Consider the following 23,184-nt stretch of genomic DNA (forward strand, 5'->3'; position numbering starts at 1 on the left):
CTAACTGATCAATGTTATCTTGTAGTCTATTAGTATCCTCTTCACTATCAACAATGCCCTGTGATCTGCGGACTTATTAATCCTACTTCTTGCATCCATGTCCAAATTGTTAATGATATAAGAGTTCCAGCAACAATCCATGCGATACGCTGTCAGTCACAAGCTTCCAAACACAAAATCAATCTATCTGCAGGCATTTTTGCAAACAACATCAGTGTTATTCATTCCATTGGTCAGGGCAATATTTGTGATCCTTTTGTTATTGTGAAATGACCAACACTGTGGTTTACTCTGACTCGAGATAAACCTGTTTTCCTCTTGGGTGTAAGACTCTTTTATCTGGTGAATGATTCTGAAGGAATCTTACTATTCTTTGAACAGTGACTTGTCTAAAGCAACTCCAAAAGGTAATCAGCAGAATCTTTAAGCACACTGTACTGTTGCTGGAGTATTTCCCAATGTGCATTTTCAAAGCTAGGACAAGTACCTTCTGAAAGAGTAGGAACGAACTGCAGATGCTGGCTTAGCGGGACAGGCAGCAGCTCTGGAGTGAAGGAATGGGTGACGTTTCGGGTTCGAGACCCTTCTTCAGGCTGATGTCAGGGGAGGGGGTGGTACAGAGATAAAATGTAGTCAGAGACAGTAAGACTGGTCGGAGAACTGGGAAGGGGGAGAGGTTGGAGAGAGAGGGAAAGCAAGGGCTACTTGAAGTTAGAGAAGTCAATGTTCATACCACTGGATGTAAACAGCACCTCATATTTTGTTTGGGCAGCTAATTCTGCCTAATTCTGCTCCTATGACTTATGAATGTACATGAGGTGCTGCCACAATATCTAATATCAGGGATCTTCAAATTCTGGGCAACGTCTCCTCCTTCTACCAGGCAGAAGGTACAGAAGCCTGAAGTCCCACATCACCAGGTTCAGGAACAGCTACTTTCCGACAACTATCAGGTACCTGAATCAACCAGCACAACCCTAATTCCACCTCAACAACGGAAGTCCTCCGGTCCATCTATTGCACCACATAGACTTGTTCTTTTCTTAAATTACATTTTTGCACTGATGTCTTGATTTTTGCAGTCTTTAAAAAAAAAAGTATGGTACAATTTATGTATAATTTATATTTTTGAGTGGTCCATGAGTCTGTCAATGTCTATGTCTCAGAACGACTCTATGTGTTTGTGATGTAGTTACAAACAACATTTCTCATTGTACCTGTACGTCACCATACCTGTGCATATAGTAATAAAATTGACTTGACAAAATACACCTTCATGTTACATTTCTCTGTGAGTTCATCCTATATCCTACATCTGGACTAACACTGAAGACTCGAATACCAGTGACCCTGCGGGTGATACATCAAGGAGAACCATTGAGAGTTCCATTGTATTCAGCAATGGAGAGGTCATAGACATTTTAATCCTGGACTGCCTCACCGGACTTCATTCGATCCAACAATTGTTTTGTTCAGTTTGGAGATGCAGCATGAAAACAGGCCCTTTGGCCCAGTGAGTCCATGCCGACCATCGATCGCCCATTCACACACTAGTTCTATGTTGTCACACTTTTGCACCACTCCCTACAGACTAGGGGGCAATTTACAGAGGTTAACTAACCTACAAACCCACACATCTTTGAGATGTGGGAGGAAATGGAACACCCAGGGGAAATCCGCACGGTCTCAGGGACAAGTGCAAACTTCACACAGACAGCACCAGGGTTGCCAACTGTCCCGTATTAGCCGGAACATCCCGTATTTTGGGCTAAATTGGTTTGTCCCGTACGGGACCGCCCTTGTCCCGTATTAGTAGGGTTGCCAACTTCCTCACTCCCAAATAAGGGACAAAGGGTGACGTCACCACCTCGCCATTGGTGGAGCGGGAGCACGTGGATGCTGGCTGGGTGAGGTCAAGTGGGTGACGTCACCTTGTCCTGTATTTGGGAGTGAGGAAGTTGGCAACCCTGGACAGCACCCAAGGTCAGGATTGAACCTGGGTATCTGCCGTTGTGAAGCAGCAGCTCTACCAGCTGCACCATGATGCCACCATTTGGCAGTGATTATTACCTGTGGTCCTAGAAAAGTTTCAACAGGATTGTGCTGGAAGAGCCTTAACATTTTGACAACAACCACAAGGTTGCCATTTGATAATGTTACATTGAGCCTCTGTCAACTAAACCCCCCTCATCTGCACCCACTTATCACTTGCTAGGCTTTGTCCTACTCTCACCTTTCTTCCAGCTTTCTCTCCCTCTGAATTGAAACGTCACCTATTCATGTCCTCTAGAGATGCTGCTTGACTTGTGTAGAAGGGAACTGCAGATGCTGGTTTTCACCGAAGATAGACAGCAAATGCTGGAGTAACTCAGTGGGACAGTCAGCGTCTCTGGAGAGAAGGAATGGGTGACATTTCGACAGAGGCTGAAGGATCTAGGTCCGAAACGTCACCCATTCCTTCTATCCAGAGATGCTCCCTGTCCCACTGAGTTACTCCAGCATTTTGTGTCTATCTTCTATGCTGCCTGACATGATGAGTTACTCAGCGCTTTGTGTCTCCTTTGCAAACCAGTGTGTGCATCTGCCTGCTAGTTAACTTCTCATGAATTACTTGGAAAAGTTCAGTTTAGTTTATTGTCATGTGTACTGAGATACAGTGAAAAGCTTTTGTTGCGTGCTAACTGGACAGCAGAAAGAGTATGGTTTTGCTGTGTGCAAATTTGTTGTCAAGTTTGTATTTCAAGAGGGGGTTAGATTTAGCTCTTGGGGCCAATGGAATCAAGGGAAAAAGCAGGAATGTGGTACTGGATTTGGATGATCGGCCATGATCATATTGAATGGCGATGCTGGCTCGAAGGGCCGAATGGCCTACTCCTGCACCTATTTTCTATGTTTCTATGACCTAAAAGCAAGTCTACACTAAAATGGCCCTGGAAGTTGCTGCAACATTCCTTCTTCAACAGCAAACATGTTTTCTAATGATTCACTCACATAATGCCCGTGTACTTCTTTTGGTGTCTTGATATCTGCAAATTTCCTGCTGTGTTTGCCTACAGAGCTTCAGTGACAACACTTTAAAAATTATCATTGTGGCCTGGCATTCAGAGCATTGTGAGCAGATAGTAAGAGACAGATAAAATTGCAACTCTTTTTTCCCCCCCACATTGTCTGTGGTTGGTTTGATGAGCAAATATATTTTTTTACAATATCTAAATATAAGTCAGCATGTTGAAAGTGATAACTGTTCCAGGGTGCAGTACTTTACAGAGCTCCTGGAAGGGTGAGTTAAGTTCAGGAAACTAAGATTTAGAAACAGTTTAGGTTGAGAAATGAGAAATAGTGCAGTGATGATAATGTAGTAAATAGAAGTAATGAGAATGATGTACAGATCTTCTAACAGTGGCCATATGAGAAGGCAGAGCATGAAGAATGAAACAATCATGGGGTCTACATAAAGAATGGACAAAAATGTAGTGTAAATGCAGAGCTCGTCGAACGTTTTCAGGATTGTTTCTTTCAACACCCCGATAGCCTGGGGTTATCAGCCCACTAAGTCCCCGCCGACCAGCGATAATTCCATACACTAGCACTATTTTACTCACTCAGGCCAATTTACAATTCACAATTTTACTTGAAGCCAATTAACCTAGAAAAAAAGAGGGTCTCAACCTGAAACGTCACCCATTCCTTCTCTCCGGAGATGCTGCCTGTCCCGCTGAGCTACTCCAGCTTTTTGTGTCTACCTTCGGTTTAAACCAGCATCTGCAGTTCCTTCTTACTCAACCTAGAAAACTGTACTTCTTTGGAGTGTGGGAGGAAACCGGAGCTCCCGGGGAAAACCTATGCTGTGACAGAGAGAATATTCAAACTCCATAAGGACAGTATTCATATTCAGGATCGAACCCGGGTCTCTGGTGCTGTTAGGCAGCAACTTTACCACTGTGCCATTGTGTCTCCCTTAAATAGAAGTATATAGAGTCTTTGGGTCTCTCTTCCATAGGTCTTTTAATATCTTTAGGGCAGAAGTAGGGATAGATTCTTGATAAGAAAGAGGGTGGAAGATATTGTTTGTGCAGAGTTGAGATTGCGATCAGATTGGTCTTGAGCCTACTGAAGACCTGCGAGGTTGAATGACCTGCTCCTGCACCTAATTCTAACATCCTAGCTTGTGGCATTCTACAAAATTGTGTGGAACTACATTTTGTGCATGACCTTCCATCCAAAATCCTTTTTACTATGAACGTTTATTTTTTTTAATATTGGGAGTAGTTTAATAGTCAGAGAACAACAGTAGCGAGCAATAAGGTCAACAATCTCTGTCACTGACTGATGTAACTGTTTTCCCTTTGAAATTACAAACTCCAGTTTGTGGACAAAGTCCTGTCTACTTTAGTATATGGATCTCCGACCACTGACCAAACTCCAAATGAAACAACAGCCTATTTATACTTTCTCAGACTCACTGTTGTGCTTATTCTCACTCTGTACCATTGGTGTGACCTATTGAGGAGCAAGCCTGGTAATCCGCCTCGTGGAAACTGGGATCTGGTGCGTTTCACCGGAAGTATTGCAAGGAAAAAATGTATAGAACTGGGAGACTGTGCATGGCAAGGCTCATCACTGAAAAGGTAGGTTGGGTAAGAAAAAAGTGTACCATATATAATCAGTAAAAATTCCCCTACTCCTGGGCGATTTATTGGTTTTGTGGAACACACGGACAGCCTGCTGCGTATGAATGTGATATGCGGTCTATTGTGTGGGACAGACACTTCACGTGGTTAACTGATAACCAGAAGTAGTGTACATCTTGAACCGAAGATAGACACAAAAAGCTGGGGTAACTCAACTGGGTCAGGCAGCATCTCTGGAGAGAAGGAATGGGTGATGTTTTGGGTCGGGACCCTTCTTCATACTCTGCTACATCTTGAACTGCTTCTGGAGTACGGTGGACAGTACAATGTAGATGTGGACATGAAGAGAGGCACGATTCGTAAACACTGGGTCATGTAGCAACAATATTCTTATATGCTTTTCAATGCCAATAAGTTAAAAATAAAAATGATTCAGTCAAGTTCCCAAGTACACAATATGCATCAGTCCCACGAATCCCCAGTGCTGTTATGCGATCATTTTGTATCTGCACAGAAATAATCTTAACCGGTTATTGCGAGAATGATTTTTGTTATTTATTTGGCTGCTTGAATGGTAATGGTATGCACAAAAAACAGAAACGTGCATTGGGACTGAAAATGATTGAAAATATTTAGCTCTTTGGTACATGACTTATATTTAACTTAAGTTCGAGAGAGGTTGCATTGTCATTTACTTTGGAATGCCTCGAAAGTATTTTTCTTGCAGTAATTATGTAAATAAAATCAGTAAGACAACTAAAGAAGTGAAATATTTTGTGCCACTCCACTGAAAAAGATTGTACCAAAATCATCCCTTCACTGATTAACCTTTACAACAGCAATAATAAAGCTCGTAAACCAATTTCCTAGAACATTGCTGGTTGCAATCATTCTCAGGATAAATAAATATTAACAACAGGTTTTTTTTCTTCCGATTCTAATGGTGAAATAGCTCTATTGGGAAATCCAAGTGAAGGGGTCAAGGCCCAAATAATAGGACATCTATGAGATAGCTAAGAATAAGAAAACAAGAGAATGGCACGTCACAAAGTGGTGATTTGTACTTTTTCAGAATTTTTAACGTTGTATGTGGATTAATGTCAATGCAATTATCAAAGCATTAATGACAATTCTTGTTCACAAAGATATTGCTTGGACTTGAGGACCTGACTTATAGGGAGAGGTTGGTTGGGCAGGCTTGGACTTTATTCCTTGGAGGATGATTTTATGGAGATATTTGAGGGGAATAGAGAGGGTGGATGTTCAGAGTCTTTTACTCAGAGTAGGGGAATCATAAACCAGAGGACAAACGAGAGGGGTAAGAACCTGGTGGGCAACCTTTCCACACAGAAGGTGGTGGGTATATGGAATGAGTTGCCAGAGGAGATAGTTGAAGCAAGTACAATAACAACATTTAAAGATGTGGATAGGAAAAGTTTAGACAGATATGGGCCCAACCTGGGCATGTGGGATTCATGTAGATGGGGGCATCTTGGTCAGCTTGGGCAAATTGGGTCGAAGAGCCTATTTCTATGCTGTATGACTCAAAATCATTGTCCAGCCTAAAAAAAACACATTTGAAAGACAGTTGTACCTCAAAAAGGTAAATTTCTCTTTATATTGATTTGTATGGGGCAATTAGAGGAGAAAAAAATATAATCTGTAACCTTGAATAGTCTGAAGTGATGATAGGAACTAAGATTGAAGATTCAGACTTACACCAGTTTAGTCACATTCCCACGTTGTTCTCATTGAAGCGTTATTCTCTGGTGAGAAAGTAATACTTAACCTTCTATTTCACAAAATGCTGGCGTAACTCAGCAGGTCAGGCAGCATCTCAGGAGAGAAGGAATGGGTGACGTTTCGGGTTGAGACCCTTCTTCAGTCTGAAGAAAGGTCTCGACCCGAAATGTCACCCATTCCTTCTCTCCTGAGATGCTGCCTGACCTGCTGAGTTACTCCAGCATTTTGTGAAATAAATACCTTCGATTTGTACCAGCAGCTGCAGTTATTTTCTTACATTACTTAACCTTCTATGGTGTTTTGACATTTTGACTACAGTTGCATGTATTAACATTTTGAAACAAAACCAATGGGTATATCTTTGAGCCAAATTCCCTTTGAATTCCACATTGCACCAAAACGCAATAGATGTAGATTTGCATTGTTGAAGCCGACTACATCTGGAGTACGACTCCAATGTAGTATAACAATGAGATTACAATTGTTTAAAATCTAACGCATTAGGTATCTGATCTGTATTGATATAAATTAAAAAATACAGATGGAAATCTCAAAACTGGGAGGTACTGTTCCCCACCTACAAGATTGCTGGGTCATTGCCATTTGTACTTTACCCACTAAAGTTAATGACATCAATATAACTGCAACATGGATTCCTGTACAATTAACCTTTAAGAAAGATACTCTGGTGAATCTGTGGAATTCATTGCCACAGCCGGCTGTGGAGGCCAAGACATTGGGTATTTTTAAGGTGGGGATTGATCGGTTCTTGATTAGTAAGTGCGCCAAAGGGGGAGAGGTGGTGGAGAGGAAAAAATAGATCAGCCGTGACTAAGTGGTGGAGTAGACTCAATGGGCTGAATGGCCTCATTCTGCTCCTCCCCAAGACCTGCGTGGGTTTTCTCCGGATGCTCCGGTTTCCTCCCACATTCCTAAGATGTACAGTTTTGTAGGTTAATTGGCTCCGTAAAATTGTAAGTTGACCCTGGTGTGTGTAGATAGTGTTAATGTGTGGGGGTCGCTAGTCGGCGTGGACTCGGTGGGCCGAAGGGCCTGTTTCCGTGCTGTACCTCTAAACTAAACTAAACTAAAGACCCATTCAATATTTCACATTTAAATAATTATTTTTAACGTCCATTGCCTGTCTTTATGGAGATGAAAGCAGAGCAATCCTGCATATTATTGACCTGTTAATCCATTCTGGGTAATGGCTGAGGAAAGAAAGACAGGACCCATCAGTCTTTAAGTTGGACACTGCAAACCTATCCAGTCATCTGCATGAGGAGTTAGGATCTGAGCTGAACATGACATCCGATGAGCGTTTCTTGAACATATCAACACTCCTGCAATACAGCACTGAAGTAACAGCTTAGTTGTCATACTGCAGTACTGTGAACTTACAAATTAACCCCCAAACTTTAAGGCAACATCAAATAGCCCAGAACCAAGCAAGCTTGGGATATCAGCGAAAAGCTTTAAATGTAATTACCTGTTCTTTGAGGTGCATGATTTTATATTAAAAGATATATTTTTGATTTTAAATGCATATTTTATATTTAACCTTTAATGTCAGCATTACATTTGAATGCCGCTATCTGAATAGATTTATAGCAAACTAATAATTGACTGATTCTCGTGCATAAAACCCTTTCAATTATGCTCAAGTACTGGAATGTATAATAGCAAAAATAATTTGAAGTTCAATATATTTTCCAGTCGTTTAATTATGCTTCAGAAAGAACTGATGAACTCTTGAATGGGCTCATCTTGGAGAAAATGGAATGGATCAAAAACATTAGAATTTATAACATATTTCAGACAATCATGTCTTTGCTTATGCTGATTGTTTAAGATAATGTTTTTGACTAATCATCTTCCTTGTGTTTTTACATATTTAACACTCTTTCCAAGTTTTGCTAATTCCCATGTGAATCATATTTATACCTTCTGATTCAATAGCCATTAATATTTAAGCATTCCATGTAAGAATAATCCCTTAAATAGAGTAGGAAAATAACTGCAGATGCTGGTACAAATCAAAGGGATCACAAAATGCTGGAGTAACTCAGCAGGTCAGGCAGCATCCAGGAGAGAGGGAATGGGTGACGTTTCGGGTCGAGACCCTTCTTCAGTCTGAAGAAGGCTCTCGACCCGAAAAGTCCCCCATTCCCTCTCTCCTAGATGCTGCCTGACCTGCTGAGTTACTCCAGCATTTTGTGATCCCTTAAATAGATATACTTACTCAAACATTATCAAATTGTGAATCTATACCATTTTGTGTCTGATTTTCCGCTGACTCATTTAGTTTTAAGTCATCATTTATGGGACTCTGAGAGATGACTTTCTAAGTGGTGCGTCTAATCTCTGTCTGTGGGTTGTCAATTGTGACAACTGCTCGAAATTTTGTGAAGTGGTACTTTCACCCTGACGTGAGAGGACGCTGGCGCTATTTGTTCGCTATTTGTTCGCCGCTTCTCCATCAGGATAGTTCATCTGTTTGTTTTTATGTCATGACTGTTTTTGTAAAGCGTCTTTGAGCACTTGGAAAAGCGCTATATAAAATAAATGTTTATTATTATTATTATTATTTCAACTGGGAAAGTTAATTGAAAATCAAAAAAGATTTAGACATGAAACTTTAACTGTTTCTCTTTCCACAGAGCAGCACGGTGGCGCAGCGGTAGAGTTGCTGCCTGACAGCACTTGCAGCGCCGGAGACCCGGGTTCAATCCTGACCACGGGTGCTTGTCTGTACGGAGTTTGTACGTTCTCCCCGTGACCCGCGTGGGTTTTCTCCGCGATCTTCGCTTTCTTCCCACACTCCAAAGACGTACAGGTTTGTAGGTTAATTGGTGTATGTGTATGTGTAAATTGTCCCTAGTGTGTGTAGGGTAGTATTAATGTGCGTGGATCGCTGGTCGGCGCGGACACGGTGGGCCGAAGGGCCTGTTTCCGCGCTGTATCTTTAAAACTGAAAACTAAAACTAAAACTAAAGATGCTGCCTGACCTATTGAACATTTCCATCACTTCCTGTTTTTGTTTGGGGAAACTTAACTGTTGGAGACACCCAGTGAGAATTTAAGCGTATGATGTCCAAGAATTTTCACGCATAGAAAGATTGTTATTGTTACTTTTATTGGACTAACCCCATTCACATTATGAAGAGGGATCTGAAGAAGGGTCCCAATCGAAACATCACCTATCCATTTTCTCCAGAGATGCAGCCTGACATGCTGAGTTACTCCAGTACTTTGTGTCTTTTTTGACAAACTAGCATTTGCAGTTCCTTGTTTCTACCAGTCACATTATTGTCTGCCTGAGCACGACAGCTATTGGCTATGATTCCAAAAAGCAAAAATACTTTCAGATTTTACAAGTACTTTGACAGTTGAGAAATTTGTTGGATGAAGACAAATGTAATCGCAAATGAAATTTGGCTTTGGAATACCAATAAGTGCATCTTTAATCAACGGTGTAGATATTCCCGGGAAGTATTTTTTGCTACTTTTAAACCCGGGTGGGTTTTCTCCGGGTGCTCCGGTTTCCTCCCTCATTCCAAAGACGTGCAGGTTTGTTGGTTAATTGACTTCTGTAAATTGTTCCTAGTGTGGAGGATAAAACTAGTGTATGGGTGATCGCTGTTCGGCACGGACTCAGTGGGCCGAAGGGCCTGTTTCCACGGTTGTACCATGGAAACAGAGCAAATAAATTCTTAATTGCCGCAGCATTACAGGCCAATTATCGTATTAACATAACAAATGAATATACAATAATCAAGTCTGAAGGCATCTCACTCTGAAGAAGGGCCTCGACCCGAAACGTCACCTATTCCTTTTCTCCAGAGATTCTGCCTGACCCGCTGAGTTACTCCAGGATTTTGTGTCTATCTTCCATATACAATAATCAATGATACAATGCATTAATGATCAGCAATACTAGGTAATCAGACCATAACAGTGCAAAACCAACATACGTAGTGCAACCAAAACAAAGTCAATAGTAGATCGTTGCTGAGGTAGGGTTGTGGTTTGGAGTGTGCAGGTTGGATGTTGGGAAGAAGTTACTTTTGAAAATGGAGGTCACAATTTGTAGGCTCCTGTACCATCTTTTGGATGGTAACAGTGAGATGAGAGCGTGGCCTGGATGGTGTGAGATGATATTAGGCTGACCTTATAGGGTGGAGTTAGTATTTAAAGGGATGTATCAATTTTGATGGTTTTAGAATGGAGCAACCTTTGTGTGTTTAATCTTTAAACAAAAGATAACATGTACTTCTTTGTTTTTCATTATAGTTTAGTTTAGTTTAGTTTAGTTTAGAGATACAGCATGGAAACAGGCCCTTCGGCCCACCGAGTCTGCACAGACCAGCAATCCCCCCACATTAACACAATCCTGCACACACCAGGGACAATTTACACACTTAAATCAGCCAATTAACCCTACAAACAATCTGGTATTTAAATATTTTTAAATTATGATTTCAATAATAATGGGGTGATTATGCTAACTTTACTTATTTTAGCTCGTCTTCTGGTCAGATTAGGATTAGATGCGAATGTGGGTGTGTCAGTTATTGAATATTTGCTTTCTGGGAGACTAGGAATAGGAATACTAGGCTTGTATACACTGGAATTTAGAAGGATGAGAGGGGATCTTATCGAAACGTATAAGATTATTAAGGGGTTGGACACGTTAGAGGCAGGAAACATGTTCCCAATGTTTGGGGGAGTCCAGAACAAGGGGCCACAGTTTAAGAATAAGGGGTAGGCCATTTAGAACGGAGATGAGGAAAAACTTTTTCAGTCAGAGAGTTGTGAATCTGTGGAATTCTCTGCCTCAGAAGGCAGTGGAGGCCAATTCTCTGAATGCATTCAAGAGAGAGCTAGATAGAGCTCTTAAGGATAGCGGAGTCAGGGGGTTTGGGGAGAAGGCAGGAACGGGTTTGGGGAGAAGGCAGGAACTGATTGAGAATGATCAGCCATGATCACATTGAATGGCGGTGCTGGCTCGAAGGGCCGAATGGCCTCCTCCTGCACCTATTGTCTATTGTCTATTGTCTACTTTATTGTCACTTGTGACGAGGCTCAGTGAAATTCTTTGCTTGCATACACAATGTATACAACTGGTTTGTCACAGGTGATTTAAATAGAACACAACTGTAATTGCTATGTCCAAATTGACCGAGATGATGGAGCGACACATATTTGTACTTACGAGTCATTGTTCCACTGTGTTTTACTTAATTTGACCGCGTACTACGTTAAAGAATAATCTTTTTACCATTCATATTGAATTCAATATAATTCTTGAAATAAATGTATTATCCATTTTGACTGCTGAACACTCATTAGAGTCATAGAGTGATACAGAGTGGAAACAGGCACTTCAGCCCAACTTGCCTACACCGGCCAACATGTCCCAGCTACTCTCCCATCCGCCCGCGTTTGGTCCATATCCCTTCAAACCTGTCCTATTTAACTGTCTAACTGTTTCTTAAACGTTGGGATAGTCCCTGTCTCAACTACCTCCTCTGGCAGCTTGTTCCATACACCCACCACCCTTTTTGTGAGAAAGTCACTTCTCATAGAAAGTAGACACAAAATGCTGGAGTAACTCAGCGGGACAGGCAGCATCTCTGGAGAGAAGGAATGGGTGATGTTTCGGGTCGAGACCCTTCTTCAGACTCTAACAGAAAGTTATTCCTATTTCTAATAGAAAGCTATTCTTATTAATTTTTTTCCCCGTCACCTTAAAACTATGTCCTCTGGTCCTTAATTCATCTATTCTGGGCAGGAGACTCTGTGTATCTACCCAATCTATTCCTCTCTTGCAATCTAAATAAAATAGGATGTCTTAATCTGACCAGAATGGTAAAACGATTATTCTTTAACGTAGTAAACTGTCAAATTAAGAAAAGATAATTTTAAATGAATTTAAATTAAAAGTAAAATCATGAACAATTAATTAATAGGATGTCAGTTTAAGACATCCTCGAGCATTTAATGAGTTCAGCAGTCAAAATGGATAAAACATTTATTTCAAGAATTATATTGATTTCCAGATTAAAGTAGCAGGAATGCACTTAGAATCTTCTTCTCGTGAATCTGTTCTCTCCAGTCCAATCCAGTTGTGTTGGCAATGTCCTGATTTTCATGTGGAACTTTCGCTAATGATAAACTAGTGGACGTGGTTCAGCTATTTCACAACATAAGATGATCAGTCGTTGCGTAATCAAAGCCATGCAATGGTCGTTCTTTTGCACAATCTACTCAGCTACTGCAAACGTCCGCTGTGTTAATATTCTGATGAAGCCACTCTTCCCTGAATATTAGATGTTCTGTTATATTGCTAACCTTGTCATAAGGGTCACTAAAGGGCCTTGGTTCCTGACATTTTTAGTTGCACAGTTTGTATTCTAACACTTGGTTTTGAGTCCGAAGATTTCATTGAAGACGATTGTTTTAGTTTTGACCATTGTGAAATATTAGTTTATTTTAGAGATGCGTCATAGAAACAGGCCTTTCGGCCCACCGGACCCATGGCAAAAAAGATCAACTGTTCACACGAGCTCTACATTATCCCACTTTCCCACTCCCATCCACACTAGCAGCAATTTGTGGAATTCTCTGCCAATTTGTGGAATTCTCTGCCACAGAGGGCAGTGGAGGCCAATTCACTGGATGAATCTAAAAGAGAGTTAGATAGAGCTCCAGGAGCTAGCGGAATCAAGGGATATGGGGAGAAGGCAGTCACGGGTTACTGACTGTGGATGATCAGCCATCAGCCATTATAACAATGAATGGCGATGCTGGTTCGAAGGGCCAAATGGCCCCCTCATGCACCTACTTTCTATGCCTCTATGCCTTTAATTTGCAGAGGCCAATTAGCCCACAAACCCACAAGTCTTTGGGACTTGGGAGGAAACCAGAGCGCCCAGAGGAATCCCACACAGTTACGGGGAGAAGGTGCAAACTCCATGAAGACAGCACCCGAGGTGAGGATTGAACCTGGGTCTCTGGCGCTGTGAGGCAGCAGCACTACCAGCTGCGCCACGTTGCCGCCCTTATTGACCAAACAGGAAGTATGACCAAAATATATTTTACATGATACATTTTTTAAATCATTCTCAGGATATGGGCTGAGAGTACTGTTTGGCCAACACAGGGAATGGGTGAGAAAGTCAGATAACATAACTAGTCTCGTCAGCGTGGACTGGAGTGATCTAAAGGGCCAATGTAAAATCAGTCTGGGTGGAGCTAAGAAACACTAAGGGATAGATATGAGGGGGGTTTACTGTAGGCCTCCAAGCAGTAGTGGTTATATCGAGCAAGGCATTAAACAGGAGATTAAAGATGCATGAAGTAAGGGTACTACACTAATTATGTTACTTATACATATGTACAATATGCACAGAAGATAGACACAAAAAGCTGGAGTAACTCAGTGGGTCAGACAGCTTCTCTGGAGAAAAGAAATAGGTGATGTTTCAGGTCGAGACCCTTCTTCAGGCTGAGAGTCAGGGGAGAGGGAATCGAGAGATATAGATGGTGATCTAGAGAGATATAGAACAAACGAATGAAAGATATGCATAAAAGTAACAATGATAAAGGAAACTGGCCAATGCCAGCCATCAGCTAGGTAAAATATATACATGTTTTAAGTAATGCTAGGTTTTGAGTTGTACAACAAAATAAAATCTGTGAAAATCAGCAAAATTATGTTTTTCCCATCGGAGAAGAACACAATTATTAGGATTTGGAATATTTTGATTTAGTGGTAAGGACATTTGGAAATTTCTGTACCTCACCATTCTCTGTCCAAAACACATTGAACTCTATTTCTTCCAATCTGCAACAGTTATTTCAATGCACCAGTGCAGAATCTCTGGTGCTGGAATATAAGCTAAGAAGTATACTTTAGAAAATCTCTAATGAAGGCTTCGTACTGAATAACATATCTGCTTGTCAAAGCTACAATAAATTATTTTTCCATGAAAACAATAAAATAAAATAAACGTAAACGGAAGCTGTGCACTGTGATCATATCAATGATACTTTAAAGGTTGTAGAATTCACTGGGAAATTGGCAAAGCACAAAAAAGTACGAAGCCCAAATCATGTTTTGCGCGTAGAGCAACATTATGCTCCAAGCCAGAAGTTTTGCAGTAACTGCAGCAAAAACAAGATATCTTTTAACTTCATTCATGGCCACATAGCAGAAGCGTCCACGTCTCGGGGCTGGAAACTGGAAGTGTCCTGAGCTAATTCTGCTACCACCATCGTCGCTCACATTTCGGAGGACCTAACATGGTCCAATAACACTGCTGCGCTGGTCAAGAAGGCACAACAAAGACTGTTCTACTTAAGAACACTGAAAAAGTCTGGTCTACCCCAACAGCTGCTGATGACCTTCTACCGCTGCACCATAGAGAGCATCCTAACGCATGGCATCCCTGTGTGGTACCTCAGCTGCACGGAGGCAGAAAGGAAAGCTCTACAGCGGGTAGTCCATAGAGCTCAGAGGGCCATCGGAACACAGCTACCAGACTTGGAGGGCATCTACAACACACGATGCCTCAGAAAAGCCACCAGCATCCACAAAGACTCTTCACACCCCTGCAACAGTCTGTTCGAACTCCTTCCATCGGGCAGACGATACAAGGCCTTCTACGCCCGCACCTCCAGACTCAGGAACAGCTTCATCCCCAGGGCCATAGCTGCTATGAACCGGTCCTGCTGAGCCGGATGGCCACAACGCATAGATCAACTCGCACTTTACCCTGTCTAAAACTGTCACAATTGTTTCGTTTCGTTGGGTTGCTGTTGTCTAAATTATTTAAATTATTGCATCGTATGGGAGGCGCATTCCCAATCTCGTTGTACCCCTGGGTACAATGACAATAAAGATATATTGTATTGTATTGTATTGTCTACTGTACAAGTGATGGCTCCCACTGATTGTCGCCGGAAGCTTGCGTCCTTTTCAGGACGGACAATGACAGTGATGTAACATTTGAAACATGGATGATGGACATGAAAGAAGAAGACTTCATTCATCACTAATTAGGATGGTTGGATTATCTGAAACTGTGTGCAAATCTGGAATAAAGAATTCACAGATTGATTTTGGTGTTACAAGCAGATCAAACAAATTATTCTGAAGATGGCAAATCTTATGCGATATTGTCAAAGGTCACTTGTTGAACTGAATTCAGAAAATGATTTAAAAAAATAGATGCATTCATGGAACACATAAAAGTTCCAAAGGAATTCATAGAAACATTATTTAATAAATTTGGCACCAAATTACTCAAGGAAATATCAGAACGGGAAAATAGATACAAAAAGCTGGAGTAACTCAACGGGACAGGCAGCATCTCTGGAGAGAAGGAATGGGTGACATTTTGGATCGAGATCAATACAATTTAATGCAATACAAATTGACCAGAGTATCATGCTGAAATATCATCAGAGTATTTTCCATTGATCAGTACCGATTAATAAGACATAAATCATCATGAAAGGAAGTATGACTTTAGTGCAGGAAATAAAAGTTCTGCTAGAAATTTATAATGAAAATATACGTAGGAAATGCTCATTTTACATGGTTACGTTTACGTTTATTTTATTTTATTGTTTTCATGGAAAAATAATTTATTGTAGCTTTAACAAGCAGATATGTTATTCAGTACGAAGCCTTCATTAGAGATTTTCTAAAGTATACTTCTTAGCTTATATTCCAGCACCCAAGCAGAAAGTTTTGTCACTAGAGATTCTGCACTGGTGCATTGAAATAGCTGTTGCAGATTGGAAGAAATAGAGTTAAATTATAAATTACATGTCAGGGTTTAATTTTACATCAATGATAAAGATGATATAATTGATAGCAATTAGCTCTTTCGTCACCTAATGTTGAAACAGCCAAAACTGAAGACATCAAAACATAAATAAAAGCCCACAGATTGTTGCTTTCCTGAAATGAAAGCTCTTATTCAGGAGGATGGTGGGTATATGGAACGAGCTGTTGGAGGAGATAGTTGATAGATACAAATTGCTGGAGTAACTCAGCGGGACAGGCAGTATCACTGGAGAGAAAGAATGGGTGACGTTTCGGGTCGAGACCCTTCTTCAGGCCTCTGAATAGTTTGTAGAAGGGTCTCGACCGAAAACTTCACCCATTCCTTTTCTCCAGAGATGCTGCCTGTCCCGCTGAGTTACTCCAGCATTTTGTGTCTATCCTCGGTGTAAAACCAGAGTCTGCAGTTCCTTCCAACACAGAGGAAGTAGTTGAAGCAGGTATTATAACACCATTTAAAAGACACGTTCACAGTTACATGGATAGGAAAGGTTGAGATGGATATGGGCCAAACACGAGCAAATGCGACTAGTTTAGAAGGGGCATCTTGGTCGGCATGGATGAGTTGAGCTGAAGGCCCTGTTTCCGTGCTGTATGACTATGATGAAAGGCTTAGAGCCTTTGAGGTCATTCTGAACGAATTATTCGTAGTATAAAGTAAAATAAATTGCAATTTCATTCTTAGCATTCTTTCAGTATAGCAAAAATTTGTACTATCCCAAGATACTAAATCGAGAAGGCATGCTGAAATATCAAGAAGGCACTATCAAGAAGGCATGCTGAAATGTAAATCAACATGAAAATAAATAAACTCGAATTTATAAAAATACAAATTTATAAAATGCAAATTTGAAGATGTCACAAAACAGCTAATTGCACTTTATATTGTGTAAAATCGAGAAAGGTGAGTATTTTTTAAGGTAAAAATATGGATAAAAGTTTCTGCTGACTTGTGAATTATTTTTACTTCCACAAAATAACTATTTTGATGAGGCTTTGTCAAACCTTCGCAGAGTGGGAATGTCCACCACTAGAGGGCATAGCTATAAGGTGAGAGGTGGAAGGTTTAATGGCGATGTGCGGGGCAAGATTTTGTACACAGAGAATGGTGGGGGCCTGGAATGCACTGCCAGGGGTGGAGGTGGAGGCAAATACGATCTTGCCATTTGAAAGGCATGTGGACGTGCAGGGAATAGGGGGGGTATGGATCTTGTACAGGCAGATGAGAGCAGTTTAACTTGGCATTATGTTTGGCACAGACCTTGTGCCGTACTGTTCTTTGAGTTTGGGTTTAGTTGATTCTCACGTGGACCGAGGCGCAGTGACAAGCTTTTGTTGCGTGCTAACCAGTCGGCAGAAAGACATTACATGATTACAATCGAGCCATCCACAGGGTACAGACGCGTGATAAAGGGAATAACGTGAATAGCGTTTAATGGAAGATAAAGTCCAGTAAAGTCCAATCAAAGATAGTCCGAGGGCCTCCGATGAGATAGAGAGTAGCTCAGGACCACTCTCCGGTTGTTGGTCAGATGGTTCAGTTTTTTGATAACAGCTGGGAAGAAACTGCCCCTGAATCTGGAGGTGTGCGTTTTCACGCTTCTATACCTTTTGCCTGGAGGGAGAGGGGAGAAGAGGGAGTGACCGGGGTGCCACTCGCCCTTGATTGCGCTGCTGGCCTTGCCGAGGCAGTAAATTGAGTCAACAGAAGGGAGGTTGCTTTGTGTGATGGTCTGGGCTGCATCCACAATTCCCTGCAATGTCTTGCAGTCATGGATGAAGCTGTTCCCAAACCAGGCCGCGATGCATTTATGTTCGATGTTCTAAATCCATTTGGCTACTGAATGGGTTAAGTGATAGAAGTATTATACAGTCCTGGAGCAAGTGAACCAATGGAGATCATCACAACAAGCATGAAACACAATAGCCCTCCCTGGTAAATCATTACACATTTAGTAGATTTACGCTGGTACAAGTGACTAAAAAGAACACCAGAGGATGATCAATAAATCTTGTGACACGTTTTATATTTAACTTCGCAAAAGGTTTTAATTGCCTTGTTTATGAATGCTGAGTCATATAATCCAGTAACCCCCAAAAACACAGCTTAGTGCAGTATTAAGACTTTCATTGATATGTGGAAAATAAATCTTTTTCAGCAGTCCCGTACTTGAACACAAACCATGTAGAATACACATGCAAACACAAGTTGCAGTTGGAAGTACACAAAAAGTTAGATGACTGTATGGCTAAATGTTTAAACCAGGCCATTTTGCAAATCAATCACAGCTTCTGATAAAGTGGTTCAATTATTAACAGGAAGGCTGCTGACAGCCTTTCCCTGCTTGCTGGCTGAACACAGATAGGTAGAAAATATTTGTGCATCCTAGGTTATTAGTACTCTGCCAAAACACTTACAAGAATCTCTTCTCACACATTGAGTATCAGGTTACCTGGCGTGGGATCTGAAACCCCTTTCGCCTTACTGATTATTCTATATTTCATAGCGTACAATGATACATAATATAATTTAATTTCTAATATAAATAATGTACAAGGACAAAAAAGTTTGGTAGAATCAAACTCTCACCTACTTACAGGGAAAGCAGTTTCCTTAGCATTGACTCAATCAGAAACTGTAATCATCTCCTAGAAATATTATGTTTGCCCACTGCCCAGTGTCCAAAGTTGGTTTCTAGAACTGTACCTGTGATAAAATGCGCTTGTAATCATTCATCCAGGGTCCTTCGATTGTATCTCCCATGAAATCTAGCACATGGATGAACAAGACCAGCCAATCAATGCGTGAGAACACCAAGTTCCTCTTCCAGGTCACAGGCAATGGAAATACATTACCAATCGTGCCACTGTCGTGCATCTTCATTCTGGAACGCCATGCACATCTTGGGACTGTGGGAGTCTCCTCAGGGGAAAGAGTACCGTGGTTGAAGAAGGTGAAGTGGCTTCTCAAGAAGGTAGAACAGTACAGCACAGGAACAGCATCCCTTCGGCCCACAATATCCGTGTCGAACAAAATGCCAAGTTGGACTAAACTCCTTGGCCTGCTTATACTTCATTTAAAAACATTTTTTTTAGAGATACAGCGTGGAAACAGGCCCTTCGGCCCACCGAGTCCACGCCGCCCAGCGATCCCCGCACATTAACACTATCCTACACACACTAGGGACAATTTTTACATTTACCCAGTCAATTAACCTACATACCTGTATGTCTTTGGAGTGTGGGAGGAAACCGAAGATCTCGGAGAAAACCCACGCAGGTCACGGGGAGAAACTGGGATGTTCTGCACTCAGCTTAGAGTTCGATGTTCCTTAAATGGCTTTAAACTATGCAACAGGGATTTCACTCACAGTGAAAAAAAAGGCAAAGCCATGTTGAAGTCTTCATTATCTGTCTTTTGATCAGGTCAGACAAGCGTATAAATCAGCAGTAACTCAGCCTTAGATGATTTAACGTTATCTGGTGTTGTATCAATCCTGACCTTTCGTCTTAGTATCGTACCCAGCAGGAATAAGTGGTTGCTTCACACCTTTAGCAGGTTGAGGCTGGAGTATTTAACTGTCAGTTAACCCATACCGGCATGGTGGCGCAGTGGTAGAGTTGCTGCCTTACAGCACCAGAGACCCGGGTTCAATCCTGACTACAGATGCTGTCTGTAGGGAGTTTGTACGTTCTCCCTGTGACCGCGTGGGTTTCCTACGGATGCTCTTGTTCCTTCCCACATTCCAAAGACGTACATGTTTGTAGGTTAATCGGCTGCTGTAAGTTGTCCCTAGTGTGTAGGATAGAGTGGGTGATCGATGGTCGGCGTGGGCTCTGTGGGGCAAATGGCCTCTTTCCAAGCTGTGCCTCTAAGCTAAACTAAACCACACTGAACTAAACCACACTGAACTAAGCTAAATGTGCGGAGCAGTGTGATAACAATCATTTGTAAATAATATTTGCTATTATTATGTTTTGTCGAATTATAAAACAGCACAGTACTGTCTTACAGTTCCAGCAACCTAGTTTGATCCTGACTCCTGTTGTTGTCTATGTGGAGTTGCCTATTGTTTAGTTTACTTTAGAGACGTAGCGTGGAAACATGCCCTTTGCCCCACAAATCCACACCAAGTCACTCCAGTTCCATGATATCCCACTTTCTCATCCACTCCCTACACAGTAAGGGCAATTTGGTTTGTCCAACCCCTCCTCCTAGCCAATAACCTCTAATCCAGGCAGCATTCTGGTAAACCTCTTCAATAGGGTTGCCAACTGTCCCGTATTAGCCGGGACATCCCATATTTTGGGTTAAATTAGTTTGTCCCGTACGGGACCACCATTGCCCCGTATTAGTAGGGTTGCCAACTTCCTCACTCCCAAATAAGGGACAATGGTTGACGTCACCGACCCGCTCCCCACGTGACGTCAACCAGCCCAGCGGCCACGTGCTCCCGCTCCACCAATGGCCGCCATTGGTGGAGCGGGAGCACGTGGCCGCTGGCAGGGTGAGGTCATGTGGGGCGCGGGGCGGTGACATCACCTTGTCTGGTATTTGGGAGTGAGGAAGTTGGCAACCCTACTCTTCAACACCCTCTCCAAAGCCTCCACACCATTTCTGCAACGGGGTGACCAGAAAATCAGTCGGGAATGGAATTGTTCAGTTGGGCAGAGACTCGATGATCTGAATGGTCTTCTTTTAAGTTGGAGTATGAGAAATATGTAAATATAACACACCATTGATAAAATTTTAGAATCCATCTTTTCAAGTATTTGTAACATTCACTGGTGGATTAATTAAACAAGAAAGTATTTAGTGCACGTAGGCCTTCATGACTGCCTTTATTCTGTACAATGGTGACCGTAAGAAGTTTCTCGATTAAGCTATCAAATCGCACATTTACAAACTAATTCCTTCACATGCAGTACAGCAACACACATAGATTTCACGTGAAACTTACATCTTTGCTAGGAAGAGTAGATAATACCTGTTGAGCCTTTCAGTAAAGTGCCATCTTCCCCACCGATACTCGTGATGTTCGATGTTCTCCTGTGACTCGTTGGTGAACGGTGCCATGTTGGCTTTGTGTCATTGATGCCCGTGAGCTCCTGAAGCTCACTGTTAATACCTTGCGTTAAAGGGCGGGTTTAGATCCTGAGCGTGTGGACTGTGGGCATAATCCTTTAATGCCCGTCACACTAAGATTTGATTGGGGACCGAAATGAATAGTCTAATAACCCATAATACAGAGCTTGTGTTCTTGCGGTGGTCAACAGTAGTTTCAGAAAGTTTATCCACAGATTTAACCTTATCCCTTACAGCAAGAGTGCTCTGAATGTTTTGTTATACCGGATTGCTGGGGTCACGGACCGTGAAGAAGGCTGTCAAGGTGTACAGTGAGATATTGATCAGCTGCACTGGCTGGGGTGGCATGGTGGCGCAGCGGTAGAGTTGCTGCCTTACAGCATGTGCAGCACCAGAGACCCGGGCTCGATCCCGACTACGGGTGCTGTCTGTACGGAGTTTGTACGTTCTCCCCGCGTGGGTTTTCTCCAAGATCGATTTCCTCCCACACTCCAAAGACGTACAGGTTTGTAGGCCAATTGGCTTGGTATAAGTGTAAATTGTCCCTTGGTGTGTGTAGGATGATGTTAACGTGCTGGGATCACTGGTCAATACAGATTCGGTGGGCCGAAGGGCCTGTTTCTGCGCTGTATCTCTAAAATGAACTAAAAACTAAATTGGCGGAGAAATGGCAGATGGAGTTCAGTCCAAGCAAGTGCGAGGTGTTGCATTTTGAGAGGACAAAAGTAAGGGGAGAATGTACAATTAATGGCATGATCCTAAACAGCATTGAGGTGCAGAGGGACCTTGGGGTCCAAGTCCATAGCTTCCTGAAAGTGGCCACACAAGTAGATAGCGTGGTGAATAAGGCATATGATGGTATGCTTGCCTTCATAGGTCATTGGGCATTGCGTGTAAGAGACAGGCAGTCATGATGCAGGTTTATAGCACAGCAGGTAGCAGCTCACAATCCCTGGGTTCGATCCTGACCAAAGATAATAGAGCAGAGCAAGATAGACCACTCGACCCTAAAAACCGTAGTATGCCATGGCGCCATTTTAGTAGGCAGAAACTTGCAGAAACATTTAAAAAGAAAAATAACAAAATTCTGTGAATTGATAGATGAGATATATTCTGCATTTTAATGGTACCATCACACATACTGTTCCCCCAAAACACTGATTACACTGCGAGAGGCAGAGCGAACGGCGGGTTTTGCCTACTAAAATGGCGGACGTTCCGCTCCTTTGCGTACTACACTTCAGTATAGGCGATTTCAACGGAGTGGTCCATCTTGCTCCTCTAGTATCTTTGATCCTGACCTCGGGTGCTGTCTGGGTGTAGTTTGCACATTCTCACTGTGACCTTATGGTTTCCTCTGGGTGCTCCGGTTTCCCCTCACATCCCAAAGGTGTGTGGGTTTGTGACTTAATTGGCCCTCTATAAATTGTGCCTAGTGTGCAGGGAGTGGATGAGAGAAAGTGGGATAATGTGGAACTAGTGTACGGGTGGTCAATGGTTGGCGTGGACTCGGTGAACTGCAGGGGCTATCTCCCAGATTTAGACTTTGGAGATACAGTGAGGCAACAGGCTCTTCGGCCCACTGAGTCCACTCTGACCAGCGATCAACCCGTGTACACTGCACACTAGGAACAATGTACAATTTTTACTGAAGCCAATTAACCCACAAACCTGTATGCCTTTGGAGTGTGGGAGGAAACTGGAGCACCCGGAGAAAACCCATGGGGTCACAGGGAGAACGTACAAACTCTGTACAGGCAGCACCCGTAGTCAGGATCGAACACGGGTTTCTGGTGCTGTAAGGCAGCAACTTTACTGTCGCATCACTGTGCTGCCCTAAAGTTGTAGATTAAAACAAAATTCTCGAG

At 42.2% G+C, this 23,184-nt stretch overlaps 1 long non-coding RNA gene across 1 annotated transcript; it reads left to right on the forward strand.

Annotated features, from left to right (window-relative positions):
• Positions 1–4,469: 4,469 nt before the first annotated feature.
• LOC144604700 (uncharacterized) lies at positions 4,470–20,607 on the forward strand. The gene is made up of 3 exons (XR_013548763.1): positions 4,470–4,628; positions 9,035–9,210; positions 19,004–20,607. It is a non-coding gene; the product is annotated as an uncharacterized LOC144604700 (long non-coding RNA).
• The last annotated feature ends 2,577 nt before the right edge of the window (positions 20,608–23,184 follow it).

This window comes from Rhinoraja longicauda, chromosome 22 (genome assembly GCF_053455715.1).
Source record: "Rhinoraja longicauda isolate Sanriku21f chromosome 22, sRhiLon1.1, whole genome shotgun sequence".
Lineage (NCBI taxonomy): Eukaryota > Metazoa > Chordata > Chondrichthyes > Rajiformes > Arhynchobatidae > Rhinoraja > Rhinoraja longicauda.